Below are 12,650 nucleotides of genomic sequence, written 5' to 3'. Positions count from 1 at the left end.
CAATCAAAACTTAAAAAATGCATAAATTTTAACCATAAACAGTAGTTTCTGTCATAGAGGTGTATGGAAATCTGTAGTTGCGAAAAAGTTATGAAGAAAATAATTATGGAATCTTAATTACACTAATGTGTAGAAGTCTGTTAATTGGTAGGAACATTTTATATGATATGAATCTTCTGTAATTAGTAAATATAACAAGTGTATTGTTAACATTTGATGCGTAAGTGTTTATACTTGCTTCAACTTGTATAGAGATTAGAGTTCACTCATGTGTTTAATATATAAGAGTCTATGTAATCATTAAAATATGTCATTTGTTTTAGGATGAGAGTTTCAATTGTTAATTAATGAAATAATAATTTTAAACAATGCCAAGGATTGTTCACATTTGTTAAGAAAGTATAAATATTAAGTCACGTTGGCAAGGGGTCTCAGTCTGGTTTTGGTTTTTGTGCATGTAGCTGTTCGTTTTGTATTGTAAGTATTGTTTGCCTTTGTAATTATACTTTAATTTTGTTTTGAAAGTATAATAAAAAACTATGAAACTTAATGGAAGCTTAAACTAAATTAACTCTCCAGTAGTTGTTTCACAGTGACGGTAAGTGTTCACAGGACCACAACTGCAACAGATAGAGAGTAACTATGATCAACCCCATTATTACGAGTAGTTAGAGAAATGTTATAATATATATTGATTATGTACTAGGCATATTGCTGCAAAGGAATATGAAATAGAATGAGCACTTTAGTACACCAATAAAGAAGAGGAATGTCTGATTTGGGTTCAATGGGAGAAATTTATGAAATGGTAGTTCATCTATAAAGGAGATTGTGTATAAAATATTCTTGACTGCTGTTAGCATTTGGGATTCTGACCAGCACAGGTTAAAGGAAGACTATGAAGCAATTTAGAAGTGTACTGATGGATTTTTTACATATCAACATGCAAGAGTGACACAGATGCTTCAGTAAGCTAACAGCGGAACCATTCTGCTACAGCTAGTGTAGAACTATGTTTCACGTAATCAGTGTGAAGAAAAGATAAGAGAAATTAGGGCTTGTACAGAGGCATAGAGACACTCTTCTCTTTATCACTCCATTTACCACTGGAACAAGAAAGGAAATGATTACTAGGGGTTTAGTGTATTCCTGGCGTGCTTCATGTGGTTGCTTGTGGAATACGTATGAGGTAGTACCTGAGTGAGATCACTTGTTTAGGATTGTCAAGGAGTGGTCCAGGTCATGTATTTGAACACTATGGCAGATGCATTTTGAACTGTGACAAATGCTTGTGTAAAATATGTCTATTGTTAATTGTTAATTGTTATTTACCCTTAACATTTAATAAATAATCAGGACATGATGGAGTCAGAAAGGTGAAATCAACATAGAAAGTTAAGTGTAAACGACATGGAAAATTTTCCCAACTTCAGTAAATTTGAAACCAGTTTATAGAAAAGAATGATATCTTATGTGCAGGGGAAAGGAGACAACTGTGGAAAATTTTGGTTTTATGGATATAACTATACATATATTAATAAATGAGGATTTTAACATAGATTTATTTTAAATTTGTCTGTTTCAATCAATTCACAAATTTACTTACTTGTTTTAATTCTGATATAAATAATTTCCAGAAAACTGAAAAAGATGACTGCTTTCTGAGACCAAAAAATCACAGATATTGTGATATCTATCACAACCAGAACTTTCCGCATGGGTTTACATTTGGCACTGTACTCAGGAAAATTTTGCCCCACAAAACATGTGTTCTGTGTCTATTTCAGAATGCATTCTGACCATCTCATCAGTGGAATCTGCCAAACTACTGACTCCAGTGATTCAGACATAGGGAAGCTGCAGCTCTTCCCTTCATTGAAGCTCCTTTGAGATCTTCTTTGTCTTCATCATTTCTGGTAGAGATTGATGCAATTCGACACCTTCTTGCTGTGTGTTATAGGTGATATGTCGTAGGGCCTCCAACTAACTAGGACAGCAGACCAACCTGGCGAAAGAAAATGCTTTGTGTTTATTTATGAAGTGCAGATTGTTTTGAGCCTTGTTGAGCAGCAAACCAAAGCCTTGTTGTAATAGAGACTTAATAAATTCTACTAACCTGCTTTAGTTCCACCCTCATCTAGCTGATCCTGGTTTTCTTGCTCAAAAGGACGTTGAGCAGGCCTATTCCCAAGACTTCAATCATTTGCAGCAATTAAGTCAAGATTGCTGAAGACATTTCTGTTGGACAGGAAAATGACTGTAATGCTGAACACAATGATGGCAATTTCACCAGTCAGAAATTTTCATATAGGCTCGACCAAAGAATTCTGCAGTGTTAGTTGGTCCTAGTGTTCTGTTGTGTGCTCAAAGTCGTTGCCAGATCTCTTCATGAAAGTAGGTCTTTGGCAGTCCCATAAACATTTGATCCAGTACCTGGATCTTATCAGTGCAGTGAGAAAGGAAGCTAATTAAATGAACATGATGAATCCTAGCCAGTTCAGCTACCTGAGTGTTTTAGGTGTGACTGTAATTGCCATCTAAGGTGAGAAGTGCAGGAGACTTCATGCTCAGATAGGTTTTAAAAATGAAATGTTCAAACCACTGCTTCAACAGGATGCTCTGTACCCAACAAGAGGAATAGGATGCGGGAAAAGACCCACATGGTGCTCCTTTCATTTAGTGCTTTTATGTGTTGTTCTTCAGGAAGCTATGTGATTGGAGTAATGAAGGAACCATCAGTGCTCAAGCCAGGAATGATTGTAATGAATGAGCCTCTTTGTGTCACTGTGAGAGCTCGTATCTGGCTTTCCAAAGTAACTTATGAGGCAGAGATTTTGCTTTGAATGACTGATAAACCGATTCCACATTACACTGAAGAATTTCACACTATTTTTTAGTTGAATCTAGAGACTCTGACCTGTGATGTGCCAATTTGATTCTGCTTTGATAAAATATTTTTGTGTCTCCTAACATATCGTCTCAGTCAAAACCTTTGCGCAATCCCAGTCCTACCAAAGGGATTGTTGATACTGTCCCTAATAGACAGCTGATAAGCCCTCTAGATAATATCTCTTTTTGTTCACTCACAGAAAAGAGACTCCATCCTTAGGCAGTAGACAATTAGCACCTCTTGAAGATTCTCTGATAACACAGTTCTCCATGCTAAATTTGTTGTAACTGCATCCTTCTCATCAGAAGTTTCAGTCTTAGCCAGCCAAAGCAGTGTCATCCAAGGGATATGACACTGTGGGAGCTTCCAAATATCTCATTTTCTTTTCCATACCAATGTAACAGCTTTTGTCATTTGCTCCAAATCCAGTTTCTTACTATGTTGTTTGTCTTGTGACGCAATTTTCTTGTGACACAATTTTCTTGTGACTGGATGTTACTGAGCTATCAAAAAACATGGGGACTTTATTAGCAGACTATATTTTTGCAGTAATTGTTTAAAATATATGAAACAGTTTGAACATCGGAATTACAATTTAAACAGTCGTGTAAACATTGAGGGGTTTAGGAATTCTAGCAAGCCACAGTGGTCCATTCAGTGGATGAATGACTTCTAGGACCTTCATGTGGAGTCACAGAATAGATGTACTTTATTAAATTTTTTATCTGACACCATCCTGCACTTGAAAGAGCTTGTGCCTATACTTTCTGTGCAGTCCTTAAGGGTGCTACTGCAGGTGCAGTTTTTTGTGGCCTGATGAATCTTCCAAATACCCCAACCAAGTTTACAAACATAAATAGATTTATAGTAGAAGATGACTATATAGAATCTATGAAGAAAGCTGTAGAAGAATCAGTAATAGAAAGCAGTGGCAATGGAGACTTGACTGCAGAATTCTATGGTACCCGGGATAAACAGGGACACACATCTCTTCATGCTGTAGTATTTGACACCAGTATGTATACAAGAGAAAGCTTTACATGTAGCAGAAATATCCAAAAATTGTAGATGCCCAAGAAAAAAAAAAAAAAAGATGTACACATGAAATAATTGCACAGATAAATGTAGTGACAGGTGTGGAGGAATGGAAGTGGCTGATGTTGCTAGTCTATTTCAATGTTCTGTTGCGTGTGATAAAGTATGATACGTGAATTATGTTGGTGGCAGTAATGCTAAGAGTTGCAGACATATTCAAGGACTAAATTCCTGTGTGATGATGTTGTAGTGCAGGAATTTTAGTGTATTGGAAACATACAGAAACAAATGGGATCAAGATTTTGGTGACTGAAAGCTCCATACAAAAAACAAAAGCTCAGTGAAGGTAAAGGATTGGATGGGAAGGGTAGGTTAACTGACAGTGTAATTGACAAAATACAGAACTATTATGGAATGGCTATCAGGCAAAACACACGCAGTGTTGATGAAATGGAGAAGGCTGTTTGGGCTCTTTTCCTTTCATACTTTTACAAGCAATGAAAGTCACCATCATTACTTGTATCCCAAAGGAGAAAGCAGCTGGTGCAAGTTTTATTTATTTATTTATTTATTTCATGTTCCATAGATCCATACGTGCATGTATGCCTGGATATAGAACAAGTCAAGGTTTTTTTTACAGATTATTGTTTTGTGCACATTGATCTTATCATTATTTTAAAGAAACTGAATTTTAGCATATACCCTTACATATTAGTTAAGATACAGGACATCTGAAAGATTATACTGTCATACCTAAATTTTGGGATTGTTCTTAAGTTATACAGGCATCATATACAGACATACATAAATTTGGGTATTGTAAGTTACACTGTACTTATGGAGTATGATTAATCAATTGTAGAGGTCACACAGTAGGGTTTAAGCACAAACAAGAGATTCTGTGCATTTTTGCTAATATTCATCGATACTGTAACAAGATTCATCTAAAAGGAAATGCTTCAGATTTTCTTTAAACTTTGGCATGTTTCCAACCAGTTCTTTAATGTGCAGTGGGAGGGCATTAAAAATCTTGGTGCCACTGTATAAAACCCCTTCTGGACCACGCTTTTCGTTTTTAGCTCATAATGGATATCCAGTTTCCTTAGGGTGTTGTAGCTGTGGTATGAGCTATTGATTTTGGATAAGTTGCTATTTTTGAAACAAAGCACATCAGGGAAAAAATATATTGGGCAGGTGTTGTAAGGATTTGTAGAGCTCTAAACAGGTCCCTGTACGAGTGCCTAGGATGTACTCCACACGTAATTGTTATTGGTCGCTTCTGTGCGTGGAACACTTTTTTTGCTATTGGTTGATTTCCCCAAAATATTATACCATAGGCCATAAGTTGGTCAAAATAGCCAAAATATGCAGTTTTTATTGTGCTTATTTCCCCTAGTGCCTGAAATTATTCTTAAGGCAAATGTTGCGTTTTGCACAGATCTTGAATATGGTGGTGCCACTTCATTTTGCTATCTATATGCAGACCCAAGAATTTGGAGGACTCGACCTTCAAAATTTCGTGCTCACCCATTTTTAGGTTCATTTCATTAGTAACATTTGTGTTAGAAGAGAAATGAATGTAATATGTCTTTTTTAGGTTGACTGTAAGGCGATTGGTTTCAAACCAGTTTGTCAAATCTGCAAAAGCTTTATTTGCAGCCTTATTTGACACATTCCCTCAGAGATTATTAACTGATAAAGTGGTGTCATCAGCAAACATGAGTATTTTCGCATATTCTGCACATAGTGCTAAGTCATTTATAATTATTAGAAAGAGCAGTGGCCTCAATACTGAGCCTTGAGGTACTCCTGCAGTAATGTAGCCCCACTCTGAAGTTACCTGGCAGCCATGCAGTTCTTCCACTATTACTTTCTGCTTTATACCACATAGATAGGATTCAAGCCACATGCCTACAGTTCCACCCATTCCTAGGGTCTTGGCTTTACTCAAGAGAATATGGTGACTCACATTGTCAAAAGCTTTTGACAGGTCACAAAATATTCCAACCGTCATCATATTATTATTTATGGCTTCCATAACATTTTTCAACAAAGGCATGTACTGCATCCACAGTTGATACCCCTTTCCAAAAGCCAAACTGGCTACTGCTGAGGATGTTATATTTACTAAGATGCTAAACCATTCTGCTATGTATCAATTTATCTAGTACCATGGAGAAAACTGAGAGTAATGAAATTGGTTGATAGTTTGTAGCCTCAGTCTTTTCTCCCTTTTTATAAATTGGTCATATAAGCCCATATTTTATCCTGTCAGGAAAAACACCTTCTTCCAATGACGTATTACTAATATGGCAGAGGACTGTACTTATTTCTTTACAACAGTATTTCAGTACAACAATGGATTGTTGGTGAAGAATAAACATAGTCTGCCTGATGTGGTAATGGAGGTGATAAAACCTATTTTCAGAGACTTAGGAGCACCTGAACTGTTGAAAAAGTGTGTTCATGGAAAAACCCCAATGAAAGTGTAAATAGTGTTACATGGTCAAGAATACCCAGGACTGTGTTTGTTGGAATAGAAACACTTCATTTTTGCATGTATGATGCTGTTACTACTTTCAGTGATGGATATGTTGTAAGGTACAAAGTATTTCCAGGTATGGGAATGAAAATAAAGTTCAACAGGGTATCTATGATGCTTGCTTTAGACAGGAAACTTTCTTCAGGCTTCTGAAAGGGCTGTGAATAGCATATAAATACATGCCAGAGTAAACAGGAAGAGGACAAAGAGAAAGCTGCTGGAGAAGTTTGCAGAAGATGAAGATAATGTAGACTGTGGACCTGGAATGCACTAAAAAATTAATCCAAACTTTGTCGCTCAATTCTTAAAAGTTTTATTTTTTCATATAAATTACGTGTTTTCTCAGGATCTACAAAACAATTTCACTTCAAGTTTTCAGGAAATGCTGCATGGTCCATTATGTGTAAATTAACAGAGCCTTTTTCCAAAACCCTGTTCACTGCTAAATTTATAAACAAAAAATGGCACAAAAAGTAGTTTAGTTTTGTTACCGTACAATAGAAAAAAATTAATCTCCAACAACTGAATTGAGATTTTTAAAAGTCCCTTTCTCCTCTTAGTACCACTGGGGTCAAATTGACCCTATAAGCACATTTCAAATACATATCATGGTTATTTTCAAAATTTATGACTCTATTTCTCTATGTTGCTTGTATGCAATTACATATGATTCAGTTTTACATTTATAACATATTAAAATATATTCATGGGCTCTGCATAGAGTACCACTGGGGTCAGCATGACCCCAGTCTAAATTTTTGTTTTGTTTCTTGAATGTAACATTATGAAAACAGAATGATGAATATTATGTTGAATACATGTTGTACAAAACACCTGCAACATTGAAACTAACATTTCCCACTTATTATTTATACCCTTTGTTTCCGTTTCTTGCCTCAGATGTTGTTGTGTATTGCCTCAGCATGTGCAAGGACTACATTATGACTAGAAAACAGTTGAATAGTGCTGAAATACAAGCAATTTTGAATGAAGAAAGGAAATAGGAGATACACTATCTGATAACAATGAATGGATTGATGCTATTATTTCTGGAGGTAATGAATCAACCAAAGATTCTCATGGAGTTGGAGATTTGGAAACTCTGCTTCCCAAAGTTGTGACATCTAATAAAACATGCTCCCGCATACAAGTATGCACCACAAAATGAACTGGAGAACGATGAATACAAATCATACTGGAACAGAACCATTATAACAGATAAAACACCACCACATAACAAACCTGACATCATGCTCACCAATAAAAAGAAGAAATTAACTCAACTAAGCGAAATATCCATACCCAATACAACAAATATACAGAAGAAAACAGGAAAAGAAAACAGAAAAAATTGAAAAATACATCCAACTGGATGAGGAAGTCGAGGACATGTGGCATCAGGATAAAGTTGACATTATACCAATTATACTATAAACTACAGGAGTCATACCACATAATATCCACCAGTACATCAACGCAATACAGCTACATCCAAATGTATATACAAAAGTACAGAAATCTGTAATTATTGATACATGTTCAATTACCAGAGAGTTCCTAAATGCAATGTAAGATATACTGTACAGTTAAAAGGAAGTAACGCTTGATCAAGGTCCACGTCACTTTCCATTTTTAACCAGACGTAACATCTGAGAAAGGAAAGAAATAATAATAATAATAATAATAATAATAATAATAATAATAATAATAATAATAATATGTAAATAATAATAATAATAATAATAATAATAATAATATGTAAATAATAATAATAATAATAATATGTAAGTACATATGTAAAATAATAGTCCCATTGTTTTTCAGGTCAAGAAATGGAAATGAAACATGGAGAAAAAAATTCTGTTAGATTACATGGGAAACAGCCAGTATGAAATGTTTGAAGACAGCTCCAGGTCACACGAGGCATACTGTAAGGAATGTCAATACTTTGCAATCAGTATTTGAGTTATTTATGCTGAAATACAAGCAATTTTGAATGAAGAAAGGAAATAGGAGATACACTATCTGATGACAATGAATGGATTGATGCTATTATTTCTGGAGGTAATGAATCAACCAAAGATTCTGATGGAGCATTTTCCAGATTATTTTATAGTGGACCAACAAAGAAGGTAACATTACTTTTAGTACCAAATGGACAGATCTTTGTAGAGAAGACTTTGTACATTCCTACAAGAATAGGCAGGCCAAGAAAGCATTCAAAGGTCACAATGAGGGCATAGTGAATTCATGGAATGAAGAGCATGGTCGACCTATTTTCAATAGTTCTATGGCTAGGAATAACTTTTCAGAAATATCACGCTGTATTTGGTTTGATGATTCTCAGCACTCATGACAGAATCATAGTCCTGATAAATTGGCTCCTATAAGGGATTTATTTGAACACTGGGTAAGCACATTACAGGATGCATGCACGAGAATATTGCAGTTGATGAACAACTGGTAACTTTTAGGGGTAGGTGTCCATTTTGCCAGTACATCCCCTCATAACCTGGAAAGTATGGTATAAAGATATGGGCTGCATGTGACAGCACTAATAATTCTGTCACACACCTGCAGATGTACACAGGAATGGGAAAAGGCCAGCTTTGAGAAATAAATTGGGGAAAAAGAGTAGTGTCAAGAATTGACAGATCATTTGACCAAGAGTGGTAAAAATATCACAATAGATAATTTCATTACAAGTTTGGAGTTGGAAAAGGAACTAGAACAAAAACAAATGACTCTGCTAGAAATGCCAAGAAAAAGTTATCGTGAACTATCTGCAGAATTTATCGAAGCAAGCGGAAGAACTGCAGTTTCATGTCTCCTTGGATATGGCAATCAGCTACAATAGTCTCCTATTGCCCAAGAAATGGTAAGATAATGGCATTTCAGAGAGGAGATAGGAGACAGTGAAGCAGCAAAACCTGTTATAATCCTAGATTATAATGCAACTAAGTCAGGTGTGGACACAATGGACAAGTTAGTCAGGACCTACACCACAAAACATATGACAAGAAAATGGCCTATGGTTATTTTTTATAATATTTTGGATATTAGTGGCCTAAATGCTTTCATAATTTGGCTGGACTTAAATTGTGACTGGAATAAAAAGTAAAACTGCAAAAAAAGAGAACTTATTCTGGAACTGGGAACATGTTTAGTACAGAACAACAGAAGTCAGCACAGCAAAGCTTCTCTTCCTCATCCTCCTCCTTCAGCAGAAGTACATATGGGGGCAAAACATGGTTGATGCTCTCTGTGCATATATTCAGTGGATAGACAACAGTCAGAAACATGTAGAAGATGCTTCTCGTTTGTCTGTAACCAACATTCAGAGATTATTTTAAATGGAGAGTATTTCTTTGTTTTAAATGTAAGGATCTATAGGACTAAGGATTAAGACAAGATCTGTAAGTGCTTATATACATTATTTACCTGGTTCAGTCAGTAATGTCAGTTCATTGAAATAGATAAAATACGGCCAATATATCCTGTGTTAATTACTTTGGGTCATATTGACCCCAGCAGTACTGAGTATAACAAAAAAATTCTGGTAGTAGGAGGGTGGAGTTGTAGCCAATAGTAAAATAAATAACCTGTAAAAATTCAACTTCCAAGCTCAAATACTTTCTGAGAAAACATTTAATTTATAAGCACTATTCTACCATTGGAAAGGTAGGGCTTTTCAAAGCAACTTAACCTGGTTGTGACATTGATAACTCAGTTGATTAGTGATAGCTGCACCAAAGCCTGCAAATATTTAAATGAAAATTTACATTGATGTATGAAATAAAAAGTACATAGTTCAAGCATTTAACACTGTGATTAGGAAAAATCATAATTTGGTGCAAAATATGAACTTAAATTGAGCCTGGTGTAACACTGTCAATACCAGATTGCTGCAGTTGGCAGCAGTCAAAATCATGAAAATTATAGACTTTTACCAATATCTGTTAAGGTGAACTATTGGGTTGAGCAATGAGTCAACAAGAGAGACCACTGCCACCTATGTTGGAGGCAGCCGTGGCTGGAGTATTAGGCATGGTGCTGCTGCAATTATATATGGTTGGAACACCAGCATCAGTGTTCATCACAGGTGCAGACAGTAAACGTAAGTTGGAACAAGGTGAAGAGGGCATTACTTGTGCTCATGGAAGAGGCCAACAGGCAACTGGAGCACAAATTGTTGAAAAAGTTACGCTTCGTATGGCTGAGAATTTTGGATGCAGTGTGTGTGATCTTGAAGCTGTGTACAAGCTATTGAAGGTGAGTAGAGTGGGGGAGATAGCCAAGATCACATCTGAGATGTTTTGTGCTGCAGTAAAGCAATTTGTAGGGCAGTTACAGGCTGTCATCAATGCAGATGGTTGTTAGTTTGAGTAAAGTTTGTGCCTTGGAATATAAACATGGTATGCAATTACATGAGGGTCCCCTCAAATATCGGAAGTTTAATTATAACCACTGTGCACAGTATAAAAAAGTAGAATCCTAGCCTACTTCTATGGTGTAAGCATGAACTTGCTCCTACACCTGTCAATTGCTCTCCCTGAGAGGTAATTTCCTGCATCCTCCTTACTGTGAAATACTCAACCTAGTAACAAATTTTGTTCGTAAATCAAACAGTCATAATTTTGATAAAATTCAGTGGTGTCATATGGAATCAAATGTCTTCAGGAAGTTAAGAAATGCTGCATCCACATCATTTCCTCAATTGGTGGCTTTCATATTTTCTGTGAGAAAAGCTTAATTTTATTTTTGTATGACGTGGTGTTGCAGGCCATTCAGTTAGAATCTAGGACATAATTCTGTTCAATGCACTTCATTATGTTTGATTTTAGAATACAGAGTGTAACTAAAATAATCATAGGAGATCAAAAAGAATCACAACTGTCTACATTATCCAAAATATGTCCATGAACAACATACTGTTGCAAAAAGCAAACTGTCAAGTTTTATATGGTTCCCACTACGTAGAAGCAGTGTGTGTCCACATCAGTTCTAGTAAAAATGGTGTTGGGATGGCAGGAAATGTTTTGTGTTCTATGTTATGCACAGTGCTGGTCAGTAATAAAAATTCTGTGTGATTTTCATACTAGGTATGGTGGGAATTCTCCTACAGCATGGAGCATTAGACGATGTCATGAACAATTCCAAGAAGAAGGTTGTTATTGTAAAGGCAAATCACTGGGCCATCCTTGAGGGTCTGACACAGATGTCGAATGCATCGACCATAGCTTTGTAAGGAGGCTGCAGAAATCAGTTAACCATATAGCTCGACAGCTCAACATGCCCCCAATGTCTGCTCTGCAAGCTCTTCATGAAGGTGCAAACAACAATGTTGGCAGGATGGAGGATGACTGTTTCCTTCTATGCTCAGTGTTTAGTGACAGGACAACATTCCATTTAAATGGAAAGGTGAACCATCATAATGATACTGTTACAGGAAGTACATATCTCAATATGCTTGAGAACTTTCCTTTCCCACAGTTGGAGGCTGATTTGAATGACTTCTTTTACCAACATGATGGTAAGAATACCCACTGGTGCTGTGCTGTGCAGTGTGATGGTGGTGGTGGTGGTGGTGGTGGTGGTGGTGGTGGTGGATGTTTAAAGGTCACATTGTGGTTTTCAACATATTCGAGAAAAACATATAGTTTCTAGGAAACACAATTCCCAGTGCACAATTACTATACATTAAATACCCTACAATAATGCACTCCCTTGGAACTACTACTTTTTACATTTAAGGCATTGGAAAAATTGCAAGTTATTAAAAATAATATTTCAGAAGTATAAAATTCGTAACTATTAAATGAAGTGGTTTAGCAACAAATATTATGTATTTGTACCAGTGCAGTGAAGTCATATTCAGGGAAAAACTGTGTTCTGTGAGTGTAACAGGGTTAAGTGGCCGTGTTAGAACGTAGTAGTGAGAGGAGAAGTATGTTGCCATATTGGGGGTGTGCAGTTCCCTCTTCCATAGGCCTGCATGTGGACAAAATCTCTATAAATCTTTGCACTGCCAGAGGAAAATTGATTATCAGTCATCCTGTATGGCAGCTGTAATGTTCTTCCATGAAATGCAGCTTCCCCCATTAAAAGTGTTGCTCTTTTATGTCTACAGACAAACCGTACCTCCCCAGAATTTGGTCCTGATTTCTTATTTGTGGTTGCTAA

General features: G+C 36.2%; 1 long non-coding RNA gene across 1 annotated transcript in view; it reads left to right on the top strand.

Moving 5' to 3' along the window:
• Positions 1 to 11,685, top strand: part of LOC124789834 — a 29,644-nt gene extending 17,959 nt beyond the window's left edge. The window contains exons 2-3 of the long non-coding RNA XR_007016173.1: positions 8,292 to 8,397; positions 11,570 to 11,685. This is a non-coding gene — a long non-coding RNA (uncharacterized LOC124789834). The remainder of the gene's footprint in view (positions 1 to 8,291; positions 8,398 to 11,569) is intronic.
• Positions 11,686 to 12,650: the final 965 nt, after the last annotated feature.

The sequence above is a fragment of the Schistocerca piceifrons genome, chromosome 3 (genome assembly GCF_021461385.2).
Source record: "Schistocerca piceifrons isolate TAMUIC-IGC-003096 chromosome 3, iqSchPice1.1, whole genome shotgun sequence".
Lineage (NCBI taxonomy): Eukaryota > Metazoa > Arthropoda > Insecta > Orthoptera > Acrididae > Schistocerca > Schistocerca piceifrons.
Note: the sequence above shows the minus strand (reverse complement) of the source record. Positions and strands in the feature narration are given on the sequence as shown.